The sequence below is a fragment of the Triticum urartu genome, chromosome 5, assembly GCF_003073215.2.
Source record: "Triticum urartu cultivar G1812 chromosome 5, Tu2.1, whole genome shotgun sequence".
Lineage (NCBI taxonomy): Eukaryota > Viridiplantae > Streptophyta > Magnoliopsida > Poales > Poaceae > Triticum > Triticum urartu.
This window is the reverse complement of record NC_053026.1, coordinates 643,372,783-643,387,069: the sequence shown is the minus strand read 5'-3', so window position 1 is coordinate 643,387,069 and position 14,287 is coordinate 643,372,783. Positions and strand designations below refer to the sequence as shown.

Here is a 14,287-nt window from a genome sequence, read left to right as displayed (position 1 = left end):
AATCTTCGTGCTCTCGGCACGGTGAATGAATTCGGCTTTGAAACTGTCAACTGTAGAAAAAAGCCGGATACTCCAGGGAGTAATCGTTCCAGTAGTACTTCTTATATTGACCATTAGATTTTGTGTGAAAGGGGTATTTGCAAGAGTACATTGTATCCATAGAGGAGCTTCGTTTTCACCCTTTTGCATGAAAGGGATATTTGTCCGAGCGGACATGCTTCCTGACTGATCGGGGTATGTTGACTGCAAGGAAAAACTTGGTGGCACTCGTATGTCTCCCGGAGGAGATAGACTAGTGGTCTGACATGGACGTGCTATGAAACCCGACTGGCGGGGTTAGTGTGTGGGCTGACTCTCCAGGGAGAGGTCACTCATTATCCTGGGGGAACACCAGCACATGCTATCTCTGAGTCCAAGTTTGGGAAACTGACGCCTTGGAGCCTAGGATAAGGGTCAGGTGTATCCGTAGAGGAGCGTTGTTTTCACCCTTTGCAGTCTTAAAGATGACTTCAGGTAATGATTTGGGCAATCGTCCGAGTGGACAGTACTACCCTTATAGATTTTCGGTAGACCGAGCATGTATGGTCAGAAGCATATTCCTGATGTGATCAATAGGTTGACCAAATGGGCGTAACCCATGAGGGTGACATGGCCCAGGGCTATGCGAAGCCCCCGAGTGATGCTCGAAAAAGGTAAGATTGCTACAGAGTGTGATATGAGGTTTGAACATATGAGTAACTTAGTTGTTCCAGTGTTGGGGGTGTAGAGGTGAGGACATGTCCAACTTATGGTGACGCGCGGGGCGGCCGAGCGGCGAGGACATGTACAACCGAGTGGCGACGCGCGGGGCGGACGAGTGGTGAAGACGTGCAGATCCGAGTGGCGACGCGCGGGGCGGCCGAGTGGTGAAGACGTGCACAACCAAGTGGCAACGCGCGGGGCGGCCGAGTGGTGAAGACGTGCACAACCGAGTGGCAACGCGGGGCGGCCGAGTGGTGAAGACGTGCAAATCCGAGTGGCGACGCGCGGGGCGGCCGAGTGATGCTAGGTGAGGTGGCCGAGTGAAGGACTAAGTGTCCAGCCAAGTGGCAAAAATGGTCCTTGAAGGAGTTAGCCAGATGCTTTCGAAGCTGATGTAGTGACGAGGTCGGTGTAGTGTGGCTGCGGCGCAACAAGACCGGCGCGACAACTGAGTCTGAGTAGGAACGAAGATGGCGTGCAGAGTGTCTGGGTGATTATGTAATTTGTCAAAGTGACGGATCGAATGTACTTGTTGAAGTGAAGGGTCTGACTTGTGATGAAGTACTCGACCACTTAGGAGAGTGTCATTCTGAATGAGCTGTAGCTCCCGAGTGCGGCGTAGCCCCCGAGCGTACTATAGGCTTCGACAACGGACGTGCCAGAATACAAGAAATATAGTTTTGAATGGATAATTTGTAATTCATCGAGTCAGACTCGGGTAAAGATGAGGAGAAGCTTCCGAGTGATGCTCGAAAGAGGCAAACTCGCAGGGAGTGAAGTGTGCAATTTAATTATAAAAGGGACTTATCAGTCTCATGCTTGACGAGGTCTATGTCATTGATATGATGAAGAGGATTCCTCTGAGGGGTTGGCCGAATGTGTTTGAAGCCAACAGGTGACAAGGTCAGTGTTGTGGTGCGCTAGGACCGGTATGGTGACCGAGTCCGAGCAGCGATGAATTTGGCGAATAGGGCCGTCGAGTGATCGCATAACTTGTGTAAAAATGGCACAAGCCAACGAAATAATTTCTCGAGGAAATTTGATGTGTGCTGAAATGATTTGTGTGAATAACACCCATAGACACCCGCTGGGAGTGCAACGGGCTTGCTGGTTGACCAGCAAGAGTCTGAGAGAGCGAAGGATCGGTTCGAACTTGTCGAAGCGACGGATCCGACCGAACTCATTGGAATACTGGCTCAAATAAAATGGAAGTGTAGTGTTTCAACTGAGTTGCAGCCCCGAAGGACCGCTGCAAACTCGAAATGAAGAACGACACATGGTGTTCGTGAATGATGTACGCGAAAAATGGAAGCTAGACTCGTGAGTCACATAACTAGTACTAAGTATGTGAAAATAAGCAGCCGAGCATAGAGGTACTGTAACGCCCTCGATGCGGCTATATCTCCCACGTATCGAAGCACGACTTAGAGGCATAACCGCATTGAAAGCAATGTCGCAAGTGAGGTAATCTTCACACAACCCATGTAACACATAAGGAAAAGATACATAGTTGGCTTACAATCGCCACTTCACACGATTACATGAATAAAACATTACATCATCCAAATACACTCATGGTCCGACTACGGAACCAAAATAAAAGAAGAACCCCAAAAGCGACAAAGGTCCCCGATCGACCCCAACTGGGCTCCACTACTGATCAACTAGAACGAAACAACACAAAGGACAAGATCTTCATCGAGCTCCTCCTTGAGCTTGGTTGCGTCACCTGCTCTGTAACATCGGCACCTGCAAACTGGTTTTGGAAGTATCTGTGAGCCACAGGGACTCAGCAATCTCGCACCCTCGCGATCAAGACTATTTAAGCTTATGGGTAAGGTAAAAGGTATGAGGTGGAGCTGCAGCAAGCGACTAGCATATATGGTGGCTAACATACGCAAATGAGAGCGAGAAGAGAAGGCAAAGCATGGTCGATAAAATTATGATCAAGAAGTGATCCTAAAACAACCTACGTCAAGAATAACTCTAACACCGTGTTCACTTCCCGGAATCCGTCGAGAAGGGACCATCACGGTTACACACACGGTTGATGTATTTTAATTAAGTTAAGGTTCAAGTTATCTACAACCGGACATTAACAAATTCCCATCTGCCCATAACCGCGGGCACGGCTTTCGAAAGTTCAAATCCCTGCAGGGGAGTCCCAACTTAGCCCATCACAAGCTCTCAAGTTCAACGAAGGAATAGACCTCCTCCCGAGACATTCCAATCAGACTCGGTATCCCGGTTCTACAAGACATTTCGACAGGGTAAAACTAAACCAGCAACACCGCCCGAATGTGCCGACAAATCCCGATAGGAGCTGCACATATCTCTTTCTCAGGGCACACCGGATCGTCCAAACTTTCGGTAGGCCAGCCCAGAGTTGCCCCTGGTGGCCACCGGCGGCTGACAAGTTGGACCAACACTCAGAGGAGCACTGGCCCGGGGGTAAAATAATGATGACCCTCAGGAGCGCGACTCCCAAGGGAAAGGAAAAGGCTAGGTGGCAAATGGTAAAACCAATGTTGGGCATTGCTGGAGGAGCTTTACTTAAGGCGAACTGTCAAGGGGTTCCCATTATTACCCAACCGCGTAAGGAACGCAAAATCCGGGAACATAACACCGATATGACGGAAACTAGGGCGGCAAGAGTGGAACAAAACACCAGGCATAAGGCCGAGCCTTCCACCCTTTACCAAGTATATAGATGCATTAATTAAATAAGATATATTGTGATATCCCAACAAGTAAACATGTTCCAACAAGGAACAACATCTCCATGTTCCATCAAGGAACAAACTTCAATCTTCACCTGCAACTAACAACGCTATAAGAGGGGCTGATCAAAGCGGGAACATAGCCAAACAACGGTTTGCAAGGACAAGGTGGGTTAGAGGCTTGGTTCAACAATATGGGAGGCATGATAAGCAAGTGGTAGGTATCGCAGCATAGGCATAGCAAAAGAGCGAGCATCTAGCAAAGCAAAGATAGTAGTGATATCGAGGGTATGATCATCTTGCCTGAAATCCCGCAAGGAAGAAGAACGAGTCCATGAAGAAGACAAACGGACGTAGTCGAACGGTTCCTCACAACGCAACGTTATCAGAACCAACCCGAAGAAACAACACCGGAAAGGAGCAAACAACATAGTAAACAACCAACACATGACCATGGCATGATGCACAACCAAGTATGATGCATGTCCGGTTTAATGAAGCATGGCATGGCAAAGTGCACAAGCAATCCTACAAATTAAGTGGAGCTCAATATGCAACGAGTTGCATATTGGCGAAACACCACATTCAAGTTATTTAGTTCGATCTCGTTTATGTACCCAACAAGATTAAATGTTGTTAGCATGGCAAGAGGGTGAAGCAAAGTAAAACTACCTATCTAGTCAAGTTTAAATGAGGCCGGAAGTAACGAACAACAATTCCGGTAAAACCCCATGAGCATATTATAGATTTGGTACTGTTCTGCCCTAAGCCATATTTTAAAGTTGTTAAACATGCAAGATGATGCCACCATGTTAAACTAGGCAAAATTCTACCCCATTTACATATAAAGTTTATTAAATTTGGAGCTACGGTTAATTAGTTATGAATTAAATCATTTTAGCAAGTTATTTAAACAAATTTAAACAAACAGCATATTAAACATTTTAAACATGGATGAAAAAGACATATTATGAAACTAGATGAAAAACTAAGCAAGTTTCATATACAAAGTTTTTACATGTGATGCTTAGTTTGTGAGATATTAAATGCATGAAGGCTAGGGGATTTTTCTGTAAATCTGCAATTCCCTGGAAATTAGCTAAATCCGTCCAGGAAAAAAAACAAAGAACGGGCCGAAACTGGAGTCGGGCCAACAGGAACAGGCGGTGGGGGGTTCCTCGCCATGGGCCTCGGCCCAGCTGGTGGAGAGGCCAAAGCAGGCTGGCAGGACGCTGGGTCTTGGCGAGGCAAACAAGGCCGAATCGACGAGGCGGTCAATGAAGGCGCTCGTCCTCTGAAAGAACAGAGGCAGCAACAACTGCAGGGAGGTGGAGGTCGCCGGCGCGGATGGATCCCGGTGAGGCGGGGCGGCGACCTGGAGGCGTGGTCAATGCGGGCGGGACGAGGCGCTCGTCTCACGCGAGCAGGAGAGGCGGGCGCCTGACAAACGTGCCTCTGCTCGTTGCAGAGGAAGCGGAGGCAGCGACATGGACTTGGCGGCAAGGACGTCGTGGGGACGACCCGATCCAAGGCGGGGGAGGCGCGTGGAGGTGGGGAACGATCGGCCCCTTCCGTCCCGTGGCGCAGCTGGTCCGGCGGCGCTTGCTTGGAGCTCGGGCGTCGAGCGCCATGGCACTGCATCGGGAGACCGAGACAGAGAGAGATGTTACAGGACGAGGGAGAGAAACCAAGGAAGAAAAAAGGAGATGGGCGCGGGGAACCTCGGGAGGTCGGCGCTTGATGGTGGAGCTCGACGATGGAGGGAGCTCCGGGGCTGCTGCTTGCGGTGATCGCGCGGGAAGCTACGGGCGCCCATGGCGTTCCTTCTGCTGCTGGACCAAGAGAGGGAAAGAGAGGTCAGGAAGGAGAGAGCACAGGGAAGGAAAAGAAAGAGGGCAGGGGCCGCGATGGTCCTTCTGATGGCTGTTGCTGCTCCGGCCGGCAGTCTCCGATGGAAAAACACCGGCGAGGAGGAGGTCCTCGGGCGGCTGGGTTGGAGGAGATCGAGGAGAGGGGTGGCGGCTGGCTGGTGGATCGAGAGGAGGCTGCGGGATTGGCCAGATGAGAAATCAAGGGAGAGGAGGTGGGTGGATCGGGGAGGATCCCGATGAGAGAGTGGCGGCGGTCGAAAGGGAAAGATGGGACAAGTGCCCTCGGTTTTAGGGATTGATCTAGGGTTGGACTATATATAGCATTAGGATTTTTTTGGGTAGGGGCTAATCTGTCCCTCCGATTGTAATCGGACGATCGAAAAAAAATAGGTTAGGGAGTCCAAATAAGAAAACGGAGACGCTCTGTAGATGTTTGGGGATGATCCGGACACGACTGTGACGACTGTTCGGGTCGGGTCCGGGACAATTCTCGGACGCGCGCGCGAGGAGGTCCGCGGGCTGACGAGAGAGGATAGGTTGGGGGCTAGCGGTGAGTGGACTATGTAGACGGTCTCGAGCTGAGAGAAGAGAAGAGAGAGAGGCCCAGCGACTGTTTCCGGAGACCGAAAACGTCTGACGTTAGACCGGCTATATTGCCGCTATACTTTAACGGTTGGGCTATCAAACGAACTCCGAATGCGATGAAACTTGGCGGGCGACCTACTAACAACATAACAACACCGCACGCCAACTTTCAACCCATTCCGAGAACATTTTCCGGCCCCTTATACAATAATATTTTGGACATGCTGCAGGCGTGTGCAAGTGTGTCTGGGCTCAGAACGGACAACGGACGGAACTGGGAGAACCCGGGCTAATGCAAGTTTTGAAAACATGATGATGCAATGCACATGATGACATGGCAAGATGCAACACGCAAGTGAATGACACGGCAACGACAACGAATAACTGGAAGACACCTGGCACATTGGTCTCGGGGCGTCACAGGTACACTCGGTGGCGTGGCCTCCGAGTGAACGTGATGTGTGAACTACGGGACAGTCGGGAAGACGGAAATAATAGGATGTAAAATGACTTAGCTGTCTGAAGGCGTGAGAGGTTTGCTCTTGTCTCAGTCGGATTTTGGCTACTTAGGCTAGTCCTTGGACTGCAGCTAAGCCTCCGAGTGGGAGGCTTGCTCTCCACTCGGTAGGATTTTTTTTAAACTTAGGCGAGTACTGGACTGCAGCTAAGCCCCCGAGTGGGAGGTTTGCTCTCCACTAGGTAGGATTTTTTCAAACTTAGGCGAGTATTGGACTGCAGCTAAGCCCCCGAGTGGGAGGTTTGCTCTCCACTCGGTAGGATTTTTTCAAACTTAGGCGAGTACTGGACTGCAGCTAAGCCCCCGAGTGGGAGGTTTGCTCTCCACTCGGTAGGATTTTTTCAAACTTAGGCGAGTACTAGACTGCAGCTAAGCCCCCGAGTGAGAGGCTGACTCATCACTCGGTAGGATTTCTTGAACTTAGGCGTAACAGATTCGCAGCTAAGTCACCCACTGGGGGATTTTGGTTACAAGTATAAGCAACAACAATTATTTCAGAAAAAACTATTAAAATCTGTGTGGTGATGAGGTGACCAATCGATGGCGATGCGCGGGGCGACTGAGTGGTGATGAGGTGACCAACCGACGGTGACTCGCGGGGCGGCCGAGTGGTGATGAGGTGACCAACCGATGGCAACGCGCGGGGCGGCCGAGTGGTTATGAGGTGACCAACCGAGTGGCGACGCGCGGGGCGGCCGAGTGGTTATGAGGTGACCAACCGAGTGGCGACGCGTGGGGCGGTCGAGTGGTTATGTGGTGACCAACCGATGGCGACGCGCGGGGCGGCCGAGTGGTTATGAGGTGACCAACCGACTGGCGACGCGCGGGGCGTCGAGTGGTTATGTGGTGACCAACCGATGGCGACGCGCGGGGCGGCCGAGTGGTTATGAGGTGACCAACCGACTGGCGACGCGCGGGGCGACCGAATGGTTATGAGGTGACCATCCGATGGCGACGCGCGGGGCGTCCAGGCGATGTAGACGCATCCCGCGGAGTGACAATGCGTGGGCGTCCGAATGATGTAGATGCGTACAGCCGAGTGGCGACCCGCTGGACGGAGGAATTGTGAGGACATTTCCCACCGAGTGGCCGCTGGACTGAAACGTCTGTGTCCGACTGCCGCAGTGGTTTGTTAACCATTCGAGCAAATTCATCCGAACATGCGTTCCAGTGAGCTTAAGTCCCGTCCGAGTGAACCTGGGTTCGAACAGAAAAGAAATTGTTAAGCGACTCTCGAGTAATTTGTGAGCTAAATTGTAAAATGGACCGAGAGGATAAAGTCCTTAATCCTCTGTCGAGCATCCGGAGACTTGTTCCGCGGGGTTCATCATCGTCAAAGCGGAGTGCCGCCAGCCCCCGGAGGGAGGGGCCGTATGTGGGGGTTCACCGATGACATTGTAGATGAGGCTGGAGACTACGAAAAGCCAGACGGCCCCGATGGCCGCGCATGAAGGTTCGACGACGGCCTCACAGATGAAGCCGGAGACAACAACGAAGCGGATGGCGCTGGTGGCTGCATGCTGAAGCCAACCAACCGAGTAGCCTGCACTTTAATAGTCTAGAGTGCAAAAATTATCGCTGGGCTAACCATCCGAGTGAACCTGTTCGTTAGCCAGCGAGTGAAAAGGTGAATCGGCCGAGTGAACCACAACTGGGTTGTGATCTAGTCGCAACGCCATCCGCCGAGTGGAATAAACGTTGAGTCGGTCAGGCGACTTTGTTCGTCTCAGCAAGCCTTGCAAGTTAGCAAGTATAGGTACATCCATGAATATTTTTTGTTGGACTAAAGTGTCCACGGATGGATGCTATTTTGCAGGGAGTGAAGATCACACATGGCCGTGCATGCATGCACAGATTAACTTGCGCATTAGTCATCAATCGAGGACAGAGAAAACTGGCGCATTTAAGGTCCTCTGCATGCCCCCTTACTCCTCTGCATGCCCATCGGATCATTAAATGATTGGGAAACGGCCCAAGGATTTAAGGTCGTGGGCGAGAAGTTTTTGCATGGGCTAGCTTAACTATGGTAATAAGTAATCTGGTAATTAACTGCTATAATTGACTTGCGTACCTGGTAGGGGATGGACTTACGGGAACGGGGCCGTCGGCGGTGCCGGGGAGAAGTTCAGCATGTGTACCTCGTGGGCATGGAGCAGCATGTCAACCGACCCAGCGGCACTGGCGATGACGGCGAATCTGACCATGGCATCTCAGGTCGCGCTGCGGCCGCCGAAGCGATCGGCGGTGACGCGCTGCGGCGAGCGCAGATCACCGGACAGCGGGATGATGGCTTGGCCGCCGGAGCGGTGGGCAGTGACGCGCTGCGGTGAGCGCGGGTCACCGGACAGTGAGACGACGGCGCAGCTGCCGGAGCGGTCAGCGGTGACGCACTGTGGCGAGCGCGGGTCGCTGGACAGCGAGACGATGGCGTAGACTTCCATGGCTTGCGAGGTCGGGCGAGGAACCCATTCGTGTGACGAAATTTCGTCCGAGTGAAACTCGCCCAAGGCAGGCGCGGTGCAGAGGAGACCTGCTTGCCGTCACCATCTGAACCGAGGAGGATCTTGAGGAGGGCGATGGTGGCGTGCTGCAGCGCGGCGCTGATGGGGAGTCACTGGGGCTGAGCGTCTGCAAGGACCTCCATTGTCGTGGCTCTCTCCTCTTCCGTCATTCACAAGTGCGACATGCAAAAGAAACAAAAAGCAATTAGCAGATCATCGATTGGTTGTAAAGAGGACCGGATGAGATGAGCAACTCCCTGATCCTTTTGTATGATGTAGTATTTTGTGTGATGGTCGGGACTCCAATAGTCAAAGTTGGAAGGCGATTGTTTGATCTCGGGAGATCATTCCAAGAAACTTTGGTTGCCTCCAGAAATTAGTCTGTTGCTGGCGATTGAAGAAAGAACCATATGCATCATGGCTCGATAGACGCCATGCCCCACGGTGGGCGCCAACTGTCGTGGTAACGATTCTGACAATAAGAGAGGGGTAGGATAAAGGAGCATGATCTATCGAGATGCATATGGGTGACACGGTGGTTTTAGCGAGTTCGGGCCTCTCACGGTGGAGATAACAACCCTACGTCTCGTGCTTCGGAGAGGCTTTGTTTTATCTGAGTATGTATCCGGAGATTACAATGTGTGTTTGAGAGAGAGGGGAGAGCGGATCTCCATGCCTGAGCTATGTCCTTAGACTAATGGTTAGAAAGAGAGAGAGGTGGAAAAAAAGACCCCTTAGTCTAGTGGTGGGGGTGGCTTATATAGAGTGTGCCACCCCCTCACCCCTTATGTTACACGGTGGAGCATCAATGCCATAATGCCTGCCCACTACAAAACCGTCATGCTGACTATTGGTCTTTGCATATCCGAGTGAGTTACACGGTCGAGTGGAATGAGCTCGTCGAGTGAAGTGCCGTGCTCCGAGTGGTTATCGCCGTCCGAGTGACTTTCAAGTTGCGGTACATCTGGACGGCGATCTGGCCCAGGGGTCCAGTACAAAGTATACGGTGTCCATGGGTAGGGCCTTTAGGTCAGGCCTGTTACCCTACCCCCAATACATGTCCTCGTCATGCTGCACGAGGCGGGAAGTTGGAGCTTGTAGGCGACCTGGCCGACCCGTTGCACCGCCTGAAACGGACCAAAATACTTGAAGGAAAGCTTTTGGTTAGCTCGCGTGGCCAGCGATCACTGGATGTAAGGTGGAATCTTTAGAAACACCCAGTCATCCACCGCGAAAACGCGCACTGATCTTTTCTTGTCTGCTGAGTCTTTCATCTGTTGGCGCGCTCGAAGAAGGTGCTGACGAAGCAATGCCTCCATCTGTGCTTGGTCTTGCAACCAATCTTCCAGATCCGGTGTAGCACATGACAGGGGGTCGTTGATACCAAAGTGCCTTGGCGCGTGCCCGTACAGAGCCTCGAAAGGAGACGTCCCCAAAGCAGAGTGAGTGAGGTGTTGTACCAAAATTCAGCTAGAGCCAGCCATTGGGACCACTTGATTGGACATGCATGGACGAAACACCTCAAGTAAGTCTCCAGGCACTGGTTGACTTGTTCTGACTGCCCATTCGTCTGTGGGTGGCGAGCCGTGCTCATGTGAATTTTAGTGTGTGTCAGCCTGAACAGCTCCTTCCACATGATGCTTGTGAAGATGGGGTCTCAGTCAGAAACAATAGCTGTTGGCAATCCGTGGAGCTTGTAGATGTTGTTGACGAAAGCCCGAGCCACTTGGAATGTCGTGAACGGATGCGACAACGGGATGAAATGGGTGAGTCGTGATAACTTGCCGACCACCACCAAGATGCTGTTGTACCTGGCTGACTGCGGCGAGCCTTCAACAAAATCCATAGTGATGACTTCCCAGGCTTGTGTTGGCACGGGGAAGGGTTCTAGCAGCCCAGGGTACCGGACTCGTTCGGGCTTGGCTTGCTTGCAGGTTTGGCAGTCTTCCATGAACAGCTTGACATGTTGTTTCATCCCTGGCCAAGTGAACAGTTGTCGCACTCGCTGGTAGGTGACGTTGAAACCAGAGTGCCCTCCAATGGCATTCGCATGCAGTGCTGACAAAACTTGCTTCTAGAGAGCCACATTGTTACCCAACCAGACCCGTCCATGCTGCTTGATGATGCCCGAGTCCAGAGTGAAACCGTCCTTGTTGGTTGCACCTGTAGCTAGGCGAGTTAGCCACCTTTGCGCCATAGGATCTCCACTCTAACCTTGGTGTACTGAGTCCAACCAAGCTGGCACCGCTACTGTGATGGACGCGAGATCTCCTTGTGGGGGTCCTGGGCGTCTATATAAGGCACCTGCCACTCGATTGTCCACACCACGTTTGTAGACAATGCGATAGCGCAGGCCGAGTAACTTGGACATAATCTTCTGCTACCACGGCGTCGCCAACCGTTGATCCTCTAGGTGAACTAAACTCCGCTGGTCAGTATGAATCAGGAACTCGTTGTTCTGCAAGTACTGCCGCCAATGTTCGACTGCCAAGAGGATCGCTAATCCTTCCTTCTCATATGTGGACAAGGCGCTATTACGGGGACCCAAGGCCTTGCTCAAGAAGGCCACCAGGTGTTTGCCTTGCTTCAGGACTGTTCCAATGCCTTTGTCCGATGCATCCATTTCCAGCTCGAATTAAACTTTGAAATCCGGCAACGCTAGCACTGCCGCAGTGATCAACGCTCTTTTAAGTTCCTGGAAAGTTGTTTCCTCTAACTCTGTCCAGCGAAACACTGTGTTCTTCTTAAGCAAATCTGTTAGCAGTCGGCTGGTGATGCCAAAGTTCCTCACGGACTTTCGATAGTACCCCGCGAGACCGTGAAAACCACGCACCTCCTTGATAGGGGATGGTGTGGGCCATTTGGCCACCACAGCGATGTTTCGATTGTCGGTGCGGACTCCGTCCCCACTGATCTCATGCCCCAAATATAGTAGACTCGGCCTGGCAAAGGTGCACTTGCTCAGCTTGATCTTTAGTTGATGCTGGTCGAGGAGTTGGAAAACTTGTCTCAGTCGCTCACAGTGCTGCTTCAATGTGGTGCTATGCACTAGGATGTCATCAATGAAGACAAGCACCCCTTGCGGTTCACTGGGGCCAACACTATGTTCATTCCTTCCTGGAAAGTTGTCGGTCCCCCCGTGAGACCATAGGCCAACACTTTGAACTCAAAGTGGCTGTGGTGTGTCTTGAAAGCGATCCTGTGTTCATCCTCGGGCTTCATTCGTATCTGATGATATCCGGCCCGGAGGTCCAGACTAGTGAACAACGTGGAACTAGCCACCTCGTCCAGGAGCTCATCAATGACGGGCAGAGGATAGCAGTTTTTGACTGTCACCACGTTGAGTTGTCGGTAGTCCACACAGAAACGCCAAGACAAATCTTTCTTCTGAACTAGCAGTACTGGTGAAGCAAAGGAGCTAGATCTGGGCACAATGATACCTTGGGTAAGCATGTCCGTGACTTGTTTTTCGATCTCGTCCTTCTAGGTCGGGCTGTAGCGGTACAGACGCACATTGACAGGCTTCGCCCTGGGCAAGAGAGGAATTGTGTGATCAAAAGAGCGTTGTGGTGGTAGTCCCTTAGGTTCCTCAAACAGGTGCCCAAACTCGCTGATCAAGGCATCAACTTCAGCAGGCACATGCACCTCGGTGACAATTGGCTCCCCTTAATCTATAGCGTACAACCGAACCATGCGCGCGACACCAGAGCGTTGTATTAGCTCAGTAAGTTCGTCGCTGGAGAGCTGATGGCACTGACTGACATCTGCTCGTGCACCCTAGAGGTGGACTGTGACGCCCTTGTAGTTAAAGGCCATAGTCTTCTTGAGCCAATGCACCTTCATGGGGCTATGTTGCGCAAGCCAGTCGATGCCAAGGATGACGTCGTAGCAACCCAACGGAAGCACCTTAAGGTTGGTGTCTAAGGTGACCCCATGGGTTTGCCATTGGCACGCCGGCAGCTCTTGGTCGCAGCGTATGACACCGCCGTTGGCCATGCGCACTGCCAGAGGGTGCCTGGCCTTAACCACGCCTTGTAGCTGCGTGGTGAGCAACTCGCAGATGAAACTATGAGACGAGCCGGAGTCGACGAGCATCAGGACCTCTCGCCCCTGCACCCAGCCGTGGAAGTGCAGGTGGTGGGGGGATCCCCTCCATCGAGGGCCTCCTTGGAGAGGACGCAACAGTCCGCGCTCCGCTCGCTGGCTGCTTCATCGCATGGGCTTGGTTTGCTGATGTCCACCGGTTCGCTGTGCATCATGGTGAGCAGCTCCTCAACCACATGCAGCTGGGTGGTCGGCCCATAGAGGTTATCGCGCCCCTAGCGCTCGCCACAGGTGAAACAGAGCCCGCAGGCGCGTCGGTACGCACAGAGGGCTGCAATCTTGTCTTATGTTCGTTGAGGATGCACCGCTTCGAGTGCGCGGTGATCTGCGCTGCACCCCTCCATGGATAGTGCTGGCTTGGCCGGCGCAGCTGATGGTGGCGGTGCCAGAGGAAGGGCGGTACGTGGCACCCCTCGGGACGTAACCAGTGCAGAGTATCGATGATCATCCTTCCTATCCTCTCTGCGCATGGCTTCCAGCACCTCCTCCTGTAAACAAGCAAGATCGACAGCAGTATCTAGAGTCTTGGGTCGATGTAAAACAACAACAGCTCATATATCTTTCTGCAACCCATCAATAAAATGTGTAATGAAATAAGATGGCTCCCACGATTCGTGATGGGCCACTAGATTGTGCATAAACTGAGTGAATTTCTCTGCGTATTCGATCACTGAACCACACTGCTACAGCCAATTAAATTGTCACAACAGAGACTGAAATTCCTCTCTCCCGAATTGTGTAAGTGCATCTAGTGCCACCCCTAGTTGGTTTTGGAGTATTGACGACAAACCTAGTTGAGGGACTAATGTGTTTGTGAGAATTGCAGGATAACACAGGTAGAAGTCCCTCATTGATTCGGTTTTACTACCAGAGATGACCCCTAAAAATGTATGAAGACATTTAAGTCAAAGGTGGTATATGAAGATATTCACATTGAAGACTATGACAAGAGAAGACATGATATGAAGCCTATGGAGCTGGTTAGGCGTCGCGTTCTGAGCATCCAAGAGACATTGTGGATTGCCGGTGAACGAAGTCTGTGAAGGTTTGGGAGTCTACCTTGAAGACTTACCAGAGTGATTGGGCAAGGTCTGTGTGACCTTAGCTCAAGGGGAATACGGTGAGGACTGGGTGTCCTGAGCTGCGTGTTCAGGACTGGGTGTCCGGGACTGTGTGTCCTCAGGTTTAAATACCTAGCCGCCCTAACCAGACGTACAGTTGTCACAGCAACTGGAACTGGTCCAACAC

General features: G+C 52.0%; 1 pseudogene; it reads right to left on the bottom strand.

Moving 5' to 3' along the window:
* Positions 1–8,638, bottom strand: part of LOC125507615 — a 110,074-nt pseudogene extending 101,436 nt beyond the window's left edge.
* Between the last annotated feature and the right edge of the window lie 5,649 nt (positions 8,639–14,287).